Raw genomic sequence first — 17,372 nt, forward strand, 5'->3', positions numbered from 1 at the left:
CTTCTTTGCCTACCCTGGTCCCTGACCTTCCCTCTCCTCCATTGCCTTCATTAGCTCCATAGTCCTGAATTGTTAGAACAATTTCCCAAATAAAATAAAAATGCTTGTAGTTATCGATCCCAAATTCACCTCATACATGTATTATGTCATTGTCCAGATGGTGGGACTACGTTTTACCCCCTAATAATTACCACGTGGCCGCAAATTCGACATGAAGGTTTGCAAAGTTCGCCTCCCATTGAAGTCAATGGGGCCCGCGGCGAACGTTCGGTTTCGCGAACGTTTGGGTCCGTTCGCATTTCGCTTTCGCGAAACGTCCCGTCGGAAGTTCGTCCATCACTATCCCCAGCCACTTATATGCAATGATCTCCAAATAGATGAGAAAGAAAGAAACAGAGAGAGAGAAATACAAATAAAGATTTTCTGGGAATATGAATAATGTGAACAAGAAAGAAAGAAAGAAAGAATGATATATGATGATAGATAGATAGATAGATAGATAGATAGATAGATAGATAGATAGATAGATAGATAGATAGATATGAAAAGAAGGAAGAAATAAAGGAAAAAAAGGAAGAAAGAATCGATAAGAAAGGAAGAAAGAATGATATATGATGATGATAGATAGATAGATAGATAGATAGATAGATAGATAGATAGATAGGCAGGTATATAAATAACTTGAACTACAGAATTGGAATAGCCTGCTGCTCTTCCTCCAGTTATCTATCCCCAGCCACAAGAAAAAAAGAAAGAAAGAAGATATATGATGATAGATAGATAGATAGATAGATAGATAGATAGATAGATAGATAGATAGATAGATAGATAGATAGATAGATTAGAAAAGAAGGAGGAAAAAAAGGAAGAAAGAATTAATAAGAAAGGAAGAAGGAAGATATGTGATGATGATGAAGATAGAACCAGCCCTCATTATCAACTGTATTGATAAAACACTGAAACACCGCCATCGTCATATTGGCATAATGGTCGTAATGAGTACATGGAGAGGAGGAGATAATTGTCTAATGCAGGGTACAATGGTCACAGCCTGTGGTTACAGATAGATACATAAACAGAAGAGATAGATAGATAGATAGATAGATAGATAGATAGATAGATAGATAGATAGATAGATAGATAGATAGAAACAGAGAGAGAGAAATAAAAATAAAGATATGCTGGGTATATGAATAATGTGAGCAAGAAAACTAGAACAGCCCGGTGCCCTTCAGATAAAAAGATAGATAGATAGATAGGCGGGTATATGAATAACTTGAACTAGAGAAGAAAGGAAGATATATGATGATGAGATAGATAGATAGATAGATAGATAGATAGATAGATAGATAGATAGATAGATAGATAGATAGATAGAAGAGATGGAAAGATGTAGATTTAGAGATGTGGGTATATGAATAACTTATTCTAGAAACTGGAATAGCCCGCTGCCCCTCCCCCAGTCCTCCATTCCCAGCCACTTCCATGCAGCAATGTCCTGTTGGCTACAAGCCCTCCCTTGCAGGAGTCATGTAAAACATAATTGCACAGCCTAGAATGTTGCTTTTTTCTTTGCTTGCAGTGTGCTTGTAGATGACTGCAGTGCCTTTTAGCTGACAGCCCTTGATGAACACATATTATGATGTAATAAAATAATTTATTTGTGTCACCAGCATCAAGCTGACTTTATCTTCTCATTCATCATGTGCCGGTCGGCATTACTTGTAGATGAATGCTAAGGAACACAGTGATGATGATAGATTACTCATTTCTTGTGTATGTCACCACTTGCAAGATTTCTTTTTAGTTAATATCTTTCTGCTTTCAGGCAATGTACTTTTTTGGCTGGTGCATTGTAAAAAGATAATCGTACTTTTGAAAAACATTAGCGCTTTTAATATATCCAGGGATGCCAAGTGTCTTTTCCCATCCTCCCCATCTGTGATTTCAGACAGCCAGTTAAGGAAAACAGAGTCTACTGGGATTACTGATGGCTTTATTCTTCTAATTACTAGTGTGAAGATGTGTTCTTTGCACTTCAGTAAAAGTCATTCAGGGCTATCTTTCTCTAGCAGCTTGTGATCTTTGTTGATTACATGGGTACAGTGCATCGCCGGAAGCCGGGGCTTCCTTCAGGGTTTGCGCTGTCCCTCCCTTACTCTTTCCTAAATGAAAAACAAAACTTTTGTCTATAGTTCTACTTTAAACGAGAATGAACTCTTGTGCATGCACTGGAGTGACGTCCTTCTACACCAGCCAATCAAGATGACTGAAGACCAGCAGTTGGAAAAAGCCAGGGAGAAGATGTCAGCACCGGCGAGCGACCTTTTGGGCATCGAAAGGTTGAAGCAAAAGTAAGTATTATATTCCTTATCTAAACAATAGAAAAAGCAGCGCTGAATATAAATCCACACCAGTGAATTCAAAAATATTAAAGATGATAGACCCAGTCCAGTGAACATGAATTACTAAATGTTACTACACTGTGCAAGCCCTGCCCCGAGCATAGAGAAAATTAATAGTTTGTATCGAAATTAATTAACACAAATTATTATATAGTGCATATCACCAGATGAATAGTGATAACAAATATATACGATCTGTTGAAAAAAATATCCTGTGACTAAATATTATTCAACACTAAAAAGTAAATAAACAAATAACGAGAATCAAATGAATTGTTTCAAGTTCTATCAAACAATGTCCACTTCCTAAAAACATTGTTACCAACACCACTGTGAAAAGCTCCTGAGAATATAATGTATCCCAGTAACATCATAGTCCATACGTTGAATCTTCAGATCATAATCCAAATAATGGAATAGTGAAAAAAACGTTTAACCAGTGTCTCTTGAATAAACAGCAGATTACATCTACACTCCTCCACCACACCGCTCTAGATGTGACTCCTCTCCCCTTATGTGATTACACTCACCCGCTGTATATGCCTCACACTTTCGTGTTTGGCTGGATGTGCTTTTTCCCTTTACAGGGTTTAAATGGGGTATCCAGGTTTCCACTCCAGAATGCAGGGCTAGTACCATGGCTGTTCTCATAGACGCCACGGATGTTTCCATAGGTGTCACGGCTGTTCCCATAGATAATCTCATGCAACAAAGAAAAGATTTGCTTCCATAGCGTGATACAGTATAAAACTTTTTAATCACACATAAAAATCTCTCACATTGCACTCACATCAAAGGATGAATAAACACGCCAAGTATAAAAATTCACAGCACTCTTGAGTAACCCATACTGAAGCATAGGTGGTCACGGCGGACCCAGGATATGCGGGAATAATGGATAGTCTCTCACCGCTCCTTAACTGTACCGCCGCTTTACAGGGATCAATGTAAGATGTTCAGCATCCTATATGTATCTCTCTCATTCGCCTAGTAGCCAAAATCCGACATGTTTCGTCATAAAGTTGACTTAATAAACTAAGTGGCGGCTTAGTTTAGAGTGTTTTGTTTAGCGCAGTGGTGAGACACAATAGATGGAGGGAAAGATTAAGTGTGTCCTTGTTTTACAAAAGTAAGTATTGCAGACTTTACTTCCTGCACCAGCTGAGAAAAACTTGACACAAAAAAAGGGTTAGTTCACTTGAAAAAACTGCCTAAGCAGGTAAGGGGCACCTGTAGATAAGAACAAAATGTTCTGTTAAATAATGTCCTTGCTATAGATGTAGGAGATTTACATGCCTCTGAAAGTTTGGCCAAAAATCCCCAGAGATGGCATCCCCTTCTCCTTGCTTGTTGCTAGGATGTTGCTAGGACACTCCCAGCTGATTCAAAACCCCTCACATATACTCTCTCACCCTTGTTGCAGCAGCTCTGAACTCAGTGTTGATGCAACAAAGGAGATGGTTGGCCGCACATGTGCAGGGAGATCGAGAACTTGTATCTGTGATGGTTGGAGTAAGCAGTAACAGCTGGAAGTGTCTTAGCAATGTCCTAGCAACAAGGCATGATGAGCCAGCAGCAACTGATAAAAACCTGACAGAAATATAAAGGTTGGTTCACCTTTACCCAAATCTCCCTATGCAGGTAATTAGAACCTGTAGATAACAACAAACTGTGCTATTGCTATAGGTGCAAGCCAGGGATATGCAATTAGCAGACCTCCAGCTGTTGCAAAACTACAAATACCATCATGCCTCTGCCTCTGTGTGTCATGCTGTGGCTGTCAGAGTCTTGCTATGCCTCATGGGATTTGTAGTTCTGCAACAGCTGGAGGTCCGCTAATTGCATATTCCTGGTGTAGGCTATTCACATACATCCGGGATTCTGGGAAAAAACTCCTAGAGATGGCACCCCCTGATGTTCCTTGTTGCCAGGACATTACTAAGACATTCCCACCTGTTTCAAACCCTCTCACATGCACACTCTTAATCTTGTTGCAGTAGCTCTGATCATGCAATGGAGGAGATAGTGGACCACATATGTACGGGGGATCAAGCGCTAGCTCCTGTGATGGCTGGAGATTTGCAGCAACAGATGGGAGTGTCTTAACAACATCCTAGAAACAAGACAGGATGGGAAGATGGCATCTCTGGGAGTTTTTAGGCTAGGCTTTGTGAGGTACGTAAATGGCCTACACTGGTGGTTGTCAATTTATGAGCTAAAATGGGCCTCAATTGTGCCCCTGACATCACCAAAGGGCTGCACATAATGTTCAATATATGTAATGCTTAAGAGGACTCGCAGAAACTGCAGACCTAATAGAGGCAATGAGGGTCAGGAAATGTGCACATGCTCCATTTTTGTCTGGGAATATGCTGCAGAAGACAATATGAAACTGGAAAATGTTACATGAGGCTAATAGAGATCAGGTTCGAGGTCCGTACATCATATACGAAAGGGCTGCAGGTTGGGCACCAGAGGCCTACACCTGAAATAAGGGCATTATCAATCTTTAGTCAATGCTGCACAGGCTTTTTTTTTATATACAGGTGCACCTTACCTGCATAGGCAGTTTTCTGGTAAAGGTGAACTTACCCATCGGGTCCACCTCTGGGTTATTGTCACATATTACTGTGTTGCAGTGTCCCTAAAGGGTTAGTTCACCTTTACAAACAAAATGCCTATGCAGGTAAGACGTGTTTGTAGATAAAAACAAACCATCCAGTTCGGACTAAAGATGAATAATGTTCTTGCTACAGGTGTAGGCCATTTACACACCTCATGAAGCCTGGCTGAAAGACTCCCAAGACATTGCTAGGACGTTGCTAAGTGAGGCCTACTTGTTACCGCTCACCTCCATCATCACAGGAGTGAGCTCTTTCTCTGAATGAAACCCCCTTGCATGCTATTTCTCTCCCCTGATGCAGTAGTTCTGAGCTCAGCAATTGAGAGCTCACTCCTGTGACAGTGGAGGTGAGCAGTAATGACTAGGCCTCGCTTAGCAATGTCCTATGAGTATTCCAGTCAGGCTTCATGAGGTATGTAAATGGCCTACACCTATAGGGTATTATTCAACTTTAATCAGAGCTGCACAGTGTGTTTTTATCTACAGAGGCCCCTTATTGGCAGTTTTTTGGTAAAGGTAAACTTATGCCGTGTACACACGACCGGACATTCCAGCAGATTAGGTGCGACTGAATCATTCCGTCGGATAGTCCGATCGTGTGTTGGATAGTCCGATCGTTTTTTCTTTTAAAAAAATCAGACGGACCTAGAAATAGAACATGTTTCAAATCTATCCGATGGACTAAATTCCTACTGGGAAAACCATTCGTCTGTATGCTGGTCCGACGGACCAAATATGACGCAAGGGCAGCTATTGGCTACTGGCTATTGAACTTCCTTTTCTAGACCCGTCGTACGTTATCACATTCAAAACGAATGGACTTTAGTCTGTTCGTGTGTGGGCAAGCCCGTTCTTTCGGAAGTCTGTCGTAACTCCGTTGAAAGTTTGACGGGAAGACCGTAGGACCTTTTCTTCCAGAAAGTCCGGTCGTGTGTACGTGGCATTATTGTACCTTTTCATTTTGAATGGCAACCCAACTCACTATGGCAAGGCACTTGCCCTGCAGTGTTGCGCAACACACAACAGTAGCATGCAGCAACGTTTAAAAAAAAGGGTCACATCCAATTTTTGGAAATTTAGGCTGGGTACCTACAGGCTGAAAATATGACAAAACTGGTCAGTTCAACAGGAAGCAGACAACTTTTCTTCCCGTGAAAATGACTGTCTGTTCTACAGAAGCCGGTGTTCTATCGAACGGGCATTCTTGAAAACCAGCATCTGACCTGCATCCAATCAGCACTGGCAGAGCCATTGGCGAGCGCTGATCAGTGTGTTCTGGCAGGAGGGCAGAACACAAAGGTACAGCAGCCCAGCCTTAGGATGCATTGTTAGTCCATTCATTTCAATGAACTGCCTCACTGCAACGCCCATTACCGCACCGCAAAGAAGTAAACAGGCCTCAGGCTGGAGCTAGGCCTCAACAAAATTCAGGATTTTTCTCAGGTTCCGGTCTGCGACAGACGGACGAAAGTTTACTCAGTAAATCCCTCTCACGGAGTTTATTTACTTCAGCACTTTGCGGCAAAGTTTGATTGTGAAATTGCCAGAACAATGGTTTTATGTTTTGTGTCAGGAGAAGAATGAGTGCTCCATAAATCCTGGGCCTGTCGGTCTGGGTACAGTCAGCTCCTCAGGTCTTTTACAACAAAATAACAGAAAACCTCCCCCCCATCCTAAACACCCATAAATAAGACATGATTATTCAGCTGCTGTACACGTTATTCTCATGATATGTGGCGCACAATGGAGAATGAAATACAATCCTCGGCTGGTACAATACATTTCCCACCGCCTCGCCGTACACAAACAGGTAATGGTGGTTTCTTTTTGTGCTTTTTATGCCAGCCGCATCCACTTCTGAGAAAGGCTCATATTTCCTAAACCTAGTAAAACTAACAGCTATGGAAAATGAGAAATGAGAAATGTTCGCAGGCCTCTCCGGGAAATCAGCGCAAAGAGCAACATGCCAATAGGCTGTAGTCATAGCAACCAGTCAGAATCCATCTTGCTCTGGTCGGGTTTCAGTTAATTCATCATGATTGGCTGCTAGGAAATACTTTTTACTAGTGTTTTGTTGCTTGCTGTGTTTGATTGATGGGTTTTTTCAAAGGTTATCACCCATATTTTATGCCATAAAGCCTAATCGAACCGTTAATGGGCAGGCAGAATGTAACAGGTTGATTAATCGATCATCTTGGGTACAACCAGCCTGCCGGATTCTCGTGCGATTACTGGTAATGGCTGCTATAGTCGCTAGAGATAATCACTATCTTCTCCCGGCAGGGACGGCTTCCCTCACACGCCCCCACCCCCCTGCTGGGAGAAGACAATGGTCCAGCAGTTGGGGTTCTCCTGTCAGCACTGTCTGTGTTGATGGGGGAATCAAGACAATTTCTTTCCTGAAAATATGCTGCGTGTATGGCTGGTCTAAGGCCTCATTCAAATGGGTGTAGTAAAAGGGTTACTTCACCTTAACCAGAAAACTGTTTATGCAGATAGGGGATATCGGTGCATGAAAACAAACTGTGCAGCTTTAACCCACAGTTGAATATTGCCTTTTCTATAGGAATAGGTCATTTACATACAGTATCTCATAAAGCCTGACTAGAAAACTCTTAGGATGTTGTTAAGGACGTTGCCAAGAAATGCCTAGCTGTTACCGTTCGCCTTCACATGAGAAAGCTCTCAATTTCTGAGCTCACAGCTACTGCATCAGAAGAGAGAAAGTGCATGTGAGGGGGGTTTGAATCATCCGTACCCATACAGATGTCAAATTGTGAGCAGCAGCTGTGTCCGTGCGGCTGCTGCGCACCAATTGATATGAACGCCTATGCATTCCATGCAGGCAAAATACGGCCCCCCACACGGGTGTACACTTAAAGGCATAGTTTACCTTTACCAAAAAACTACCTATGTAGATAAGGGACATCTATAGATAAAAACAAGCTGTACAGCTCTGACCCAAGCCTTTGCTATAGGTGTAGGCCATTTTTGTACCTCATGTAGCCTGACCTGAAAACTCCTTGAACGTTGCTAAGGACATTGTTTAGAGATGGCTAATGCCGCGTACAGATGACCGGACTTTCCAGCACACTAGGTTCGAAGAAATTAGTCCGTCGGACAATCCGATCATGTGTGGGCTAGTCCGATCGTTTTTCGGAAAAAAAATCTGACGTACCTAGAAATAGAACATGCTTCAAATCTATCCAAAGGACTCAATTCCGACGGACTAAAATCGGGAAATCCTTTCGTCTGTGTGCTGGTCCGACGTACCAAATACGATGCAAGGGAAGCTATTGGCTATTGAACTTCCTTGTTTAGTCCCGTTTACATCATCACGTTCAAAATGAATGGACTTAGTCCGTTCGTGTGTGGCCAAGTCTGTTCGTTCGGAAAGTCAGTCAAAACTCAGCCGAAAGTCCGTTGGGAAGGCCATCGGACCTAATCTGAACGGAAAGTCTGGTCGTGTGTACGCGGCACGACTGTTACTTTTTCTCTGATTCTCTAATTTTCCCTCACATGTGCTTTCTCTCCTCTAATGCAGTAGCTTTGAGCTCAGTGATTGAGAACTTTCTTGTGTGATGGTGAATACTGCAAAGGAGTATATATACAATTGTGTATGTGTAGGGGTTTGAGAGCTCCCTCCTGTGATGGTGAGGGTTTGCAGTAACAACTTGGCATGTCTTAGCACAAATCTAGCAACAAGGCAGGATGGGATGATGTCATTTCTGGGAGTTTTCCAGCCAGGCTTTGGGAGGTACATAGATGACCTACAGCTGGCCATTCAGGAAGTGATGCCATAGGAGCTGGTGAGTACTCTTCCTGTTTTCTTTTGGAAAGCATGGTCATACATGAAAGGAGTCAATGCCATACCCTGAAGGACTTTTTTTTTGTTTGATCCAGCAGGCTGAATTTGATGAATCCCTAGATTTTCCCATCCATGCTAAACGGCACGGGCGGACAATTTTACTGATGCAAGCTATTGTATTCTGAGAGACAGAGGCATGTAGACAGTCCCCCCTAGCTGAATAGTAGACTTTAGATGGGCAGTTGGGGGGGCTGTAAAACCATGGCTCAACCCATAGGTGTGCGCAGCCTGTTACAATAGGGTGTGCACATCAACGCTCATACACATGTGTGTGTGTGTGTGTGTGTGTGTGTGTATTTATAATATAAAGATATTATAAAATATTTACAAAAATGTGAGGGGTGTACTCACTTTTGTGAGATACTGTGCATATATATATATATATATATATATATATGCACAGTATCTCACAAAAGTGAGTACACCCCTCACATTTTTGTAAATATTTTATTCTATCTTTTCATGTGACAACACTGAAGAAATGACACTTTGCTACAATGTAAAGTAGTGAGTGTACAGCTTGTATAAGAGTGTAAATTTGCTGTCCCCCAAAATAATTCAACACACAGCCATTCATGTCTAAACCGCTGGCAACAAAAGTGAGTAAGCCCCTTAGTGAAAATGTCCAAATTGGGCCCAATTAGCCATTTTCCCTCGCAGGTGTCATGTGACTCGTTAGTGTTACAAGGTCTCAGGTGTGAATGGGGAGCAGGTGTGTTAAATTTGGTGCTATCGCTCTCAGTCTCTCATACTGGTCACTGGAAGTTCAACATGGCACCTCATGGCAAAGAACTCTCTGAGGATCTGAAAAAAATGATTTTTACTCTACATAAAGATGGCCTAGGCATCCCAGATGTTTTGCAACTACATTTCCCATGATGCTCATGTACTCTGCAGTGTTGTTGAGCATCATGGGAAATGTAGATCCAAAACATCTGGGGTACCAAGGATCGCCATCACTGGCCTAGGCTATATGAAGATTGTCAAGACCACAGACAGAGAATCAGTGTGAATGAGCCCATTTTTAATAATTGTTTTACATTTTTAATTATTCACACTTGGTAACTTCTGCGCACTGAGAGCTTCAACTTGCGCTGACCCCGCTCTATCATTTTACGTGGCCTACCAAATTTCACAGATGGACTTATTGCACAGATGGCAACCTATCACAGTACCACGCTTGAATTCACTAAGCTCCTGAAAGTGACCCATTCGTTCACAAATGTTCATAGAAGCAGTCTGCATGCCTATCTGTACCTGTGGCCATGGAGGTGATTGGAACACCTGAATCCAATGATTTGGAGAGGTATCCCAATACTTTTGACAATATGGTGTATATATAACGCCCTGCTGACCCCTCCCACCAGCCATGATCTGCCAGCAATGGATAGCGAAACATGAGCACTCAGTGACAATAGTTACATAACTACATAGTAAGTAAGGTTAAAAAAAGACACAAGTCCATCTAGTTCAACCAAAAATAAAAATACAATCCCATATACCCAATCCTGCACCCACAATTGATCCAGAGGAAGGCAAAAAAAAACAGCAAAGCATGATCCAATTTGCTGCAGCAGGGGAAAAAATCCTTCCTGGTCCTCTAACTGGCAATCTGATTTTCCCTGGATCAACTTTACCTATAAATTTCAGTACCCAGCTATATTATGTACATTTGGTAAGGAATCCAGGCCTTTGTTAAAGAAATCTACTGAGCTAGCCAGAACCACCTCTTGAGGGAGCCTATTCCAAATTTTCACAGCTCTAATGCCCCGTACACACGGTCGGACATTCCGACAACAAAATCAGTCTGATTTTTTCCAACGGATTTTGGCCCAAACTTGTCTTGCATACACACGGTCGCACAAAGTTGTCGGAAAATCCGATCGTTCAGAACGCAGTGACGTAGAACACGTACAACGGGAATATAAACAAGCCAGTAGCCAATAGCTTTTGTCTCATAATTTATTCTGAGCATGCGTGGCACTTTATCCATCAGGAATTGTCTACACACGATCGGAATTTAAACAATCGGATTTTGTTGTTGGAAAATTTTAGATCCTGCTCTCAAACTTTGTGTGTCAGAAATTCCGACGGAAAAAGTCAGATGGAGCCCACACATGATCGGATTTTTTCCGACAACAAGATCTGATCGCACATTATCTGTTGGAAAGTGCGACCGCGTGTACAGGGCATTACTGTGAAGAAATCTTTCCTCATAGCTGAGCTCCTCCATGCCTCTTATCAGTTTGGTTGCTCTTCTCTGCACTTTCTCCAGTTCCCCGATATCCTTTTTGAGAACTGGTGCCCAAAACTGAACTGTATATTCCAGATGGGGTCTTACTAATGATTTGTACAGGGGTAAAAATTATATCTTTCTCTCTGGAGTCCATACCTCTCCTAATACAAGAAAGGACTTTGCTCGCTTTGGAAACCGCAGTTTGGCATTGCATGCTGTTATTGAGCTTATGATCTACCACTGGGCCAAAAATAAGGTATGCTGTGAAAATAAAAAAGTTTTATTTGTTGTTGGAAAATCTGATTGTGTGTACGGAGCATTCGACTTCACGCAAAGGTAAGTTCGGTCTCCTATCTGACAATTGCTGCATTGCCTAAATAGCCTCAGAAAATGAGTAAGTGCTTAGAGTTGCACTTTAATTGACTAAGCGCTTTCTGTATACATGAGTAACACTGTTGGTGATTTTTTTAAAGATGACTCCGAAGATTTACATTGGTTCAGTGTTCTGACATAAGAGCCGCTTGTAAGGGATTTGGAGAGACTCATCTATTATTGTAAATATTCATTTGTTCTTCCAGAAATACGCACACGGGTTCGTCTTGATGCCTGTGTGAAGCTCTACCAGGTTTTGTTGGTGTCTGCAAATTTCTGAGTCACTTCTGTCTGCAAATCAACAAACGTCTAACCAAATCCAAGGTTACCAGCTGTCAGGTTTTTGGCCAAACTCTGCATTTGTCTCCGGTGCGAAGCAGAAAAATCCTATTGAGAGAATCTAATGAAAATTAGAGGATGCAATGAGGAAGCACGTGCAAATTTGCTGCTGCTCAATGCAGTACATACATAAACACAGGATGGCTGAAAAGCTGTAAATACTCCTCTGATCTCAAGGCAGTGACCCTGGGAAATGATCATCAGTTTTACCTTGCCAGTCAAATACACAGGTTTACAGCCAGACACTTTCGGTATTTAACTATGGATGAAACTTTTTTGGGCACACTTCTCTTCTGGGCCATAGTATTGCACTTATTTCAGCACAGAGCCAATGCAGGCTCTGGAAGGATCCCAACTTTATTGTCAGGGTCCACCCACATGCCTAGCTGACAGCTGGCTCAGGGCTCTCAGCATGCCACTGAGAGTTTGAGCCAGCTGCTTCTGCCCTCTCCAGAACCCAGCGCTTCGGTGAGCACTGGAGTGGAAGAGCAGCGAACTGGTGACCCACAGTCACCTCCAGTTTCAGGACAAGATCATCCAGTGCCTAGGGCAAAGATGACAAATTGCACATCCGCCTTCATTATGTGTGTGCTTATGAGGAGGAGGGGGAGAGAGAGTACAGCCCACGCCTCCTCCCGATGCTTCCCTCTTCGCCTTGCCCCTTTCAGCACTGAGCTGACAGAGGTATTGATGCTGCTGTCACTACTCCTGTCAGCCTTATAGTAGAAGGAACTATCCCTACAATACATGCTGCACCCAGGACAGCTTCTGCCCGTCCCGTGTCCCGGCCCTGATCACCGATCTCTGCACGGTAAAGACTGAGAACTGAATGATCAGCGATCATGTGATCGCTTAGTTCTTGTCTTCTATCAGACCAATGCTGCAGCCATATAGCTGAGAATGTAATGTAATTTTTTTTTCCCCAAGATCTATAATCCAACTATTATTATGTTACAGGCCCCAATGAAGGGGGAAGCCCACGAAATGCATTGGATGCTTATGTAGAATATAGCTTTTATTCTGCATAACCTTTACTGTATAAACTGGTGTGGTGTTCTTATTTGTATAATGCTCCAAGGGGCCCTGTAAGATACCCGAGATGATAGAGAGCAGCCTCCAGGACCTCTACACCTTTTCTCATGACATAGAATATTTCATGAGGGTTAAGTGCACCCACATCACATAAACTTAGAGTGCCAGTGACCCTGTGCCACATTTGTAGAAGAAACTCTGAGCTGCACCTTTTCTTTTCCAGACGTTCTCCCTTATCAGATAGGTGGTCCTGCAGCATACAATAAATATCTGCCAACTACCCCTGATGGTTGCCCAGTTTATTTATTTAAATGGCCAACTGACGAGAAACCTGAGAGGGAAGAACGGACAGCCTTGTCACATAGACCCTTCTGTACATTAGAGCTGCTAACTTTGATATACCTAGATTGTAAGCTCTAACGAGCAGGGCCCTCTGATTCCCCTTGTCTTAAATTGTATTGTATTGTAATGTCTACCCCAATGTTGTAAAGCGCTGCGTAAACTGTCGGCGCTATATAAATCCTGTATAATAATAATAATATATCAGATACTTCCTAACAAGGCTCGAATCGGTTTGGGTTTGTAAATCCTAGGATGGCAAGATTTTAAGGGATGAGAATCTACTCCTTGTTTTGTCACTTTGTTTCACAACTTGTCAATCATCAGAAAGAAAAATATTAGGATATGAGATTTTCTGCTGTAGAAATGGGCCGCTACAGAAACTTAATTTTTTTAACTTTTTACTTTTAATCGTATGTTTGTTTAAATAGTGTTTCAGACTACTTTCTGTTGGGCATTTTATACGCATTACTAAACATACAGTAGCATATCTGAGACTTTGCAGCACAAATACCCTTGACCATTGGTAGTTTAGTTTTACCATTGGATCAGAGTTGTGTTAAATACATAGGCCCCCCCACTAATTTAATGGGATTACATTTAAGGTAAAGTGTGTATAATCGTTTGGGGTTTGCATCTAAAATTCATTTACAAAGCATTTCTAAAGGACTGGTCCCCCAAGTCATCTGGGAACCAACACTTCTAAACCCACGTACACACGGTCGGAGATTTCCGCAACCAAATCCGTCGGATTTTGCCCGTCGGATTTTGTCCGTCGGATCTTGTCCGAAACTGTTGCATACACACGATCGGGCCAAGTTGGCGAAAAATCCGATCTTTCAGAACGTGATGACGTAATTTCGTTACGATGGGACTACGTTCAGGCTAGTAGCCAATAGCTTTGATGTAGGAATTTGATCTGAGCATGCGTGGCACTTGGTCCAATCAAAATTCTCTACATATGACCGGAATATGTCCGACCAGCCCAGTTGGTCGGGAAATATTTCCAACATGTTGGAAAATTGGGTTCGATGGAGATTCGGACGGAATCAATCCGATGCATACCACACACAGTCGGATTATCTGACGACACGGTCCGATAAGACGCATTCCGACGGATTCTCCGACCATGTGTACGCGGCATAGGAGTTATGATCTCCCTGGTCAAACAGGTTTCTCCTACCCATCTCCCACAAGGACATGGAGGTCAGCAGAAGAAACTGGCGAGATTGACACTCCTGGAAATGACAATTTCCCAGTGGACTTCTGGGTACCATTCCTTTGAATGGAGCCGTGTTCAGCAGTACATGCATCGGTAAAGGTCATTTTTTTTTTTTTTTTTACTTATTTTGCAGGGTATTTTGTTGAACGCTTAATTCACAGGGTCTCTATAAAGAAACTGAAAGGAATAAGAAGGTTGCCATTGTTGCACTTCTAAACTTCTAAAAAAAAAAAGTCTGTAAACTTGCAAAAGTGGAATTCACTTTTTAGTTTTTTTCATATCCCCATGCCACCCCTCCTGTGAAGTTTGGGGCTTCGGGCAACCACTCATTCTGCAGAACCCACAACATCGGTCATTTAAAGATTATAGAGAACTTTAGATAGGTTACAATGGCGATCGAAAGTCACACAAAAATTCCAAACTTTGGACTGTGGCCTAACTAGAATTAAAATGTCTTATGTGCTTCTATTACTTCTGACAAGGTAGCCTGTCTCTTCTCAGGGCCATGATCAAAATATATGGACATTACAGAGAGATGACAATGGAAACTCATACAAAAGTTCCAAATTCTGAACTGTGGTCTAAGGTCAGAAAGGCTGATGTGCCTCTATTACTTCTGACAAGGTAGCCTGTCACTTCTCAGGGCTATAATCAAAATATATAGACATTCCAGAGGAGCCTTCAAGATTGGCAATTCTTGCTAAGGTGTGACATGAGTCAGGTCTCCAAACCATGTCAGATCTCCAGTTGCACTCTTGAGCCCTGATCATTATCTCAAAATTCGAAATGGTTGTAACAGAGAATATCATGCCTACGTTAGGAAGAAAGCTTTTGTATTTTATTGTATCTTTTTTCCTGGGTACAAAAGTTTCAGTTTTAGAACCAGTAATGTGTAATTCCTGTCAAATAAACCTAATGTTTAGAAAGTTTGCACCTATACGTTTTTGAGTAAGCTAATAAAGGTGGTGTTCTCCTTGGTCTCGCTGGTTCCCCCTGCCCATCTCTCACAGTGACATGGAGGTCAGCAGAAGGAACTGGTGAGAGATATTTGAGTCAACAGAGATCGACACTCCTGGAAATGCCAAAAGGTAAAGTGATCAAAACACAGATTCAAAAAAATTTGACTTTATGGGTGCTTGTTACTACAAATGTATATACCACAATACATTTATTAAAAAAGATATATTTTATTTCAAAGAGAGAATAACATTAAAAAAAGTCACTTCCTTCAAACAATTTTCCACGCAATCGTTCTACATGTTTCGCCTTGCGGCTTCCTCAGGGAATGTGTGGACTTTGTTTCTAATAAATAGATACAAAGATAAATCAACAAAAGAAAAATATATAGAAAGAACAAAAAGAAAAATAGTAAAGATAACATCAAAAAACATATATATACATATATATCAATACATACATGGATGCATCCGTCTGGATGGCTGGGGTTTCCCAACTAAAGGTTCTTGCCTCAATGTTTTGAGGACTCAGAGCAGAATTTATAGTGGAAAGGTGAAGTCAGAGCGAATTTCAGGACACGAAAAGTCCCGCGGACCAGAACCTTCCAATTTAGCCGGGTCACCTGCAGAGAGAGATATAATTCAGTGACTTGTATATATTTCAAAACTCCTGGAAATGCCAATGTGGACTTCAGGGGACCATTCCTGAATTGAGTGGTGTTCAGTGGCACAGGCAGTAGTAAAAGTAGGTATTTATAGTCTTATTTTGCAAGGTATTTGTATGGGCACTCTATGGACAGGGTCTCTGTAAAGGAATTGATATGAATAAGAAGGTTTCCATTGCTTATGCACTTTTGAAAAAAGTCTTTAACCACGTCGACACAATGGCAGCAGTGGGCAAATGGGTATACCTGGACATCCCCTTTAATTGGCGTGGCGCGTGGGAACACATTACGCCCGCCGCACACAGTATGACCGTGCCTGCGGGTCCTGCAAACTCGATGTCCGCCGGTGTCCCGTGATCATGTCACGGAGAGGCAGGACGGGGAGATGTAAACAATGCATTTCCCTGTTCTGCCTAGTGACATGACAGGGGGCTACTGCTTCCTGTCATCAGGAGCAGTGATCGCTGTCATGTCAGTTGTAGCCCCCCACAGTTAGAATCACTCCCTAGGACACACTTACTCCCTTGATTGCCTGCTAGTGTTTAGCCCCTTCCCTTCCAGTATCATTTACACAGTAATCAGTGCATTTTTATAGCACTGATCGCTGTATAAATGACAATGGTCCCAAAATAGTGTCAAAAGTGTATGATGTGTTCGCTAAAATGTTGCAGCCACGATAAAAATCGCAGATCGCCATCATTACTAATAAAAAAAAAATAATAATTATAAAAATGCCATAAATCTATACTCTATTTTGAAGACGCTATAACTTTTGCACAAATAAATCAATATACGCTTATTGCGATTTGTTTTTTACCAAAAATATGTAGAAGAATACATATCGGCCTAAACTGAGGAAAAATTTTTATTTTTTTTTATATTTTTGAGGGATATTTATTATAGCAAAAAGTAAAAAATATTGCATTTTTTTTTTCAAAATTGTCGCTCTTTTTTTGTTTATAGCGCAAAAAATAAAAAGGTCATCAAACACCACCAAAAGAAAGCGCTTGTTGGGAAAAAAAGGACGTCAATTTTGTTTTGGTGCAACATCGCACGACCGCGAAATTGTCAGTTAAAGCGACGCAGTGCCGAATCGCAAAAAGTTATCTGGTCAGGAAGAGGGTAAAATCTTCCGGGGCTGAATCGGTTAAACTTGGAAACCTATCATTTTTAATATCCTCCTAAACCCCCTCCCTCCGAAGTTTAAGGACTTCAAGCAACCACCCATTCTGCAGAAGCCACAACATCAGTATTTTAAGAATTATTCTCCATCCTTCATTTTTCTATTACTAATAGAAGTCAAAAATGATTTTCA

General features: G+C 41.8%; 1 protein-coding gene across 1 annotated transcript in view; it reads left to right on the forward strand.

Moving 5' to 3' along the window:
• Positions 1–17,372, forward strand: part of KCNJ6 (potassium inwardly rectifying channel subfamily J member 6) — a 340,573-nt gene that overhangs the window by 95,737 nt on the left and 227,464 nt on the right. The window lies entirely within an intron of this gene.

The sequence above is a fragment of the Lithobates pipiens genome, unplaced genomic scaffold (genome assembly GCF_037356315.1).
Source record: "Lithobates pipiens isolate NorthernLeopardFrog02 unplaced genomic scaffold, aLitPip1_a1.2 Scaffold_16, whole genome shotgun sequence".
Taxonomy (NCBI): domain Eukaryota; kingdom Metazoa; phylum Chordata; class Amphibia; order Anura; family Ranidae; genus Lithobates; species Lithobates pipiens.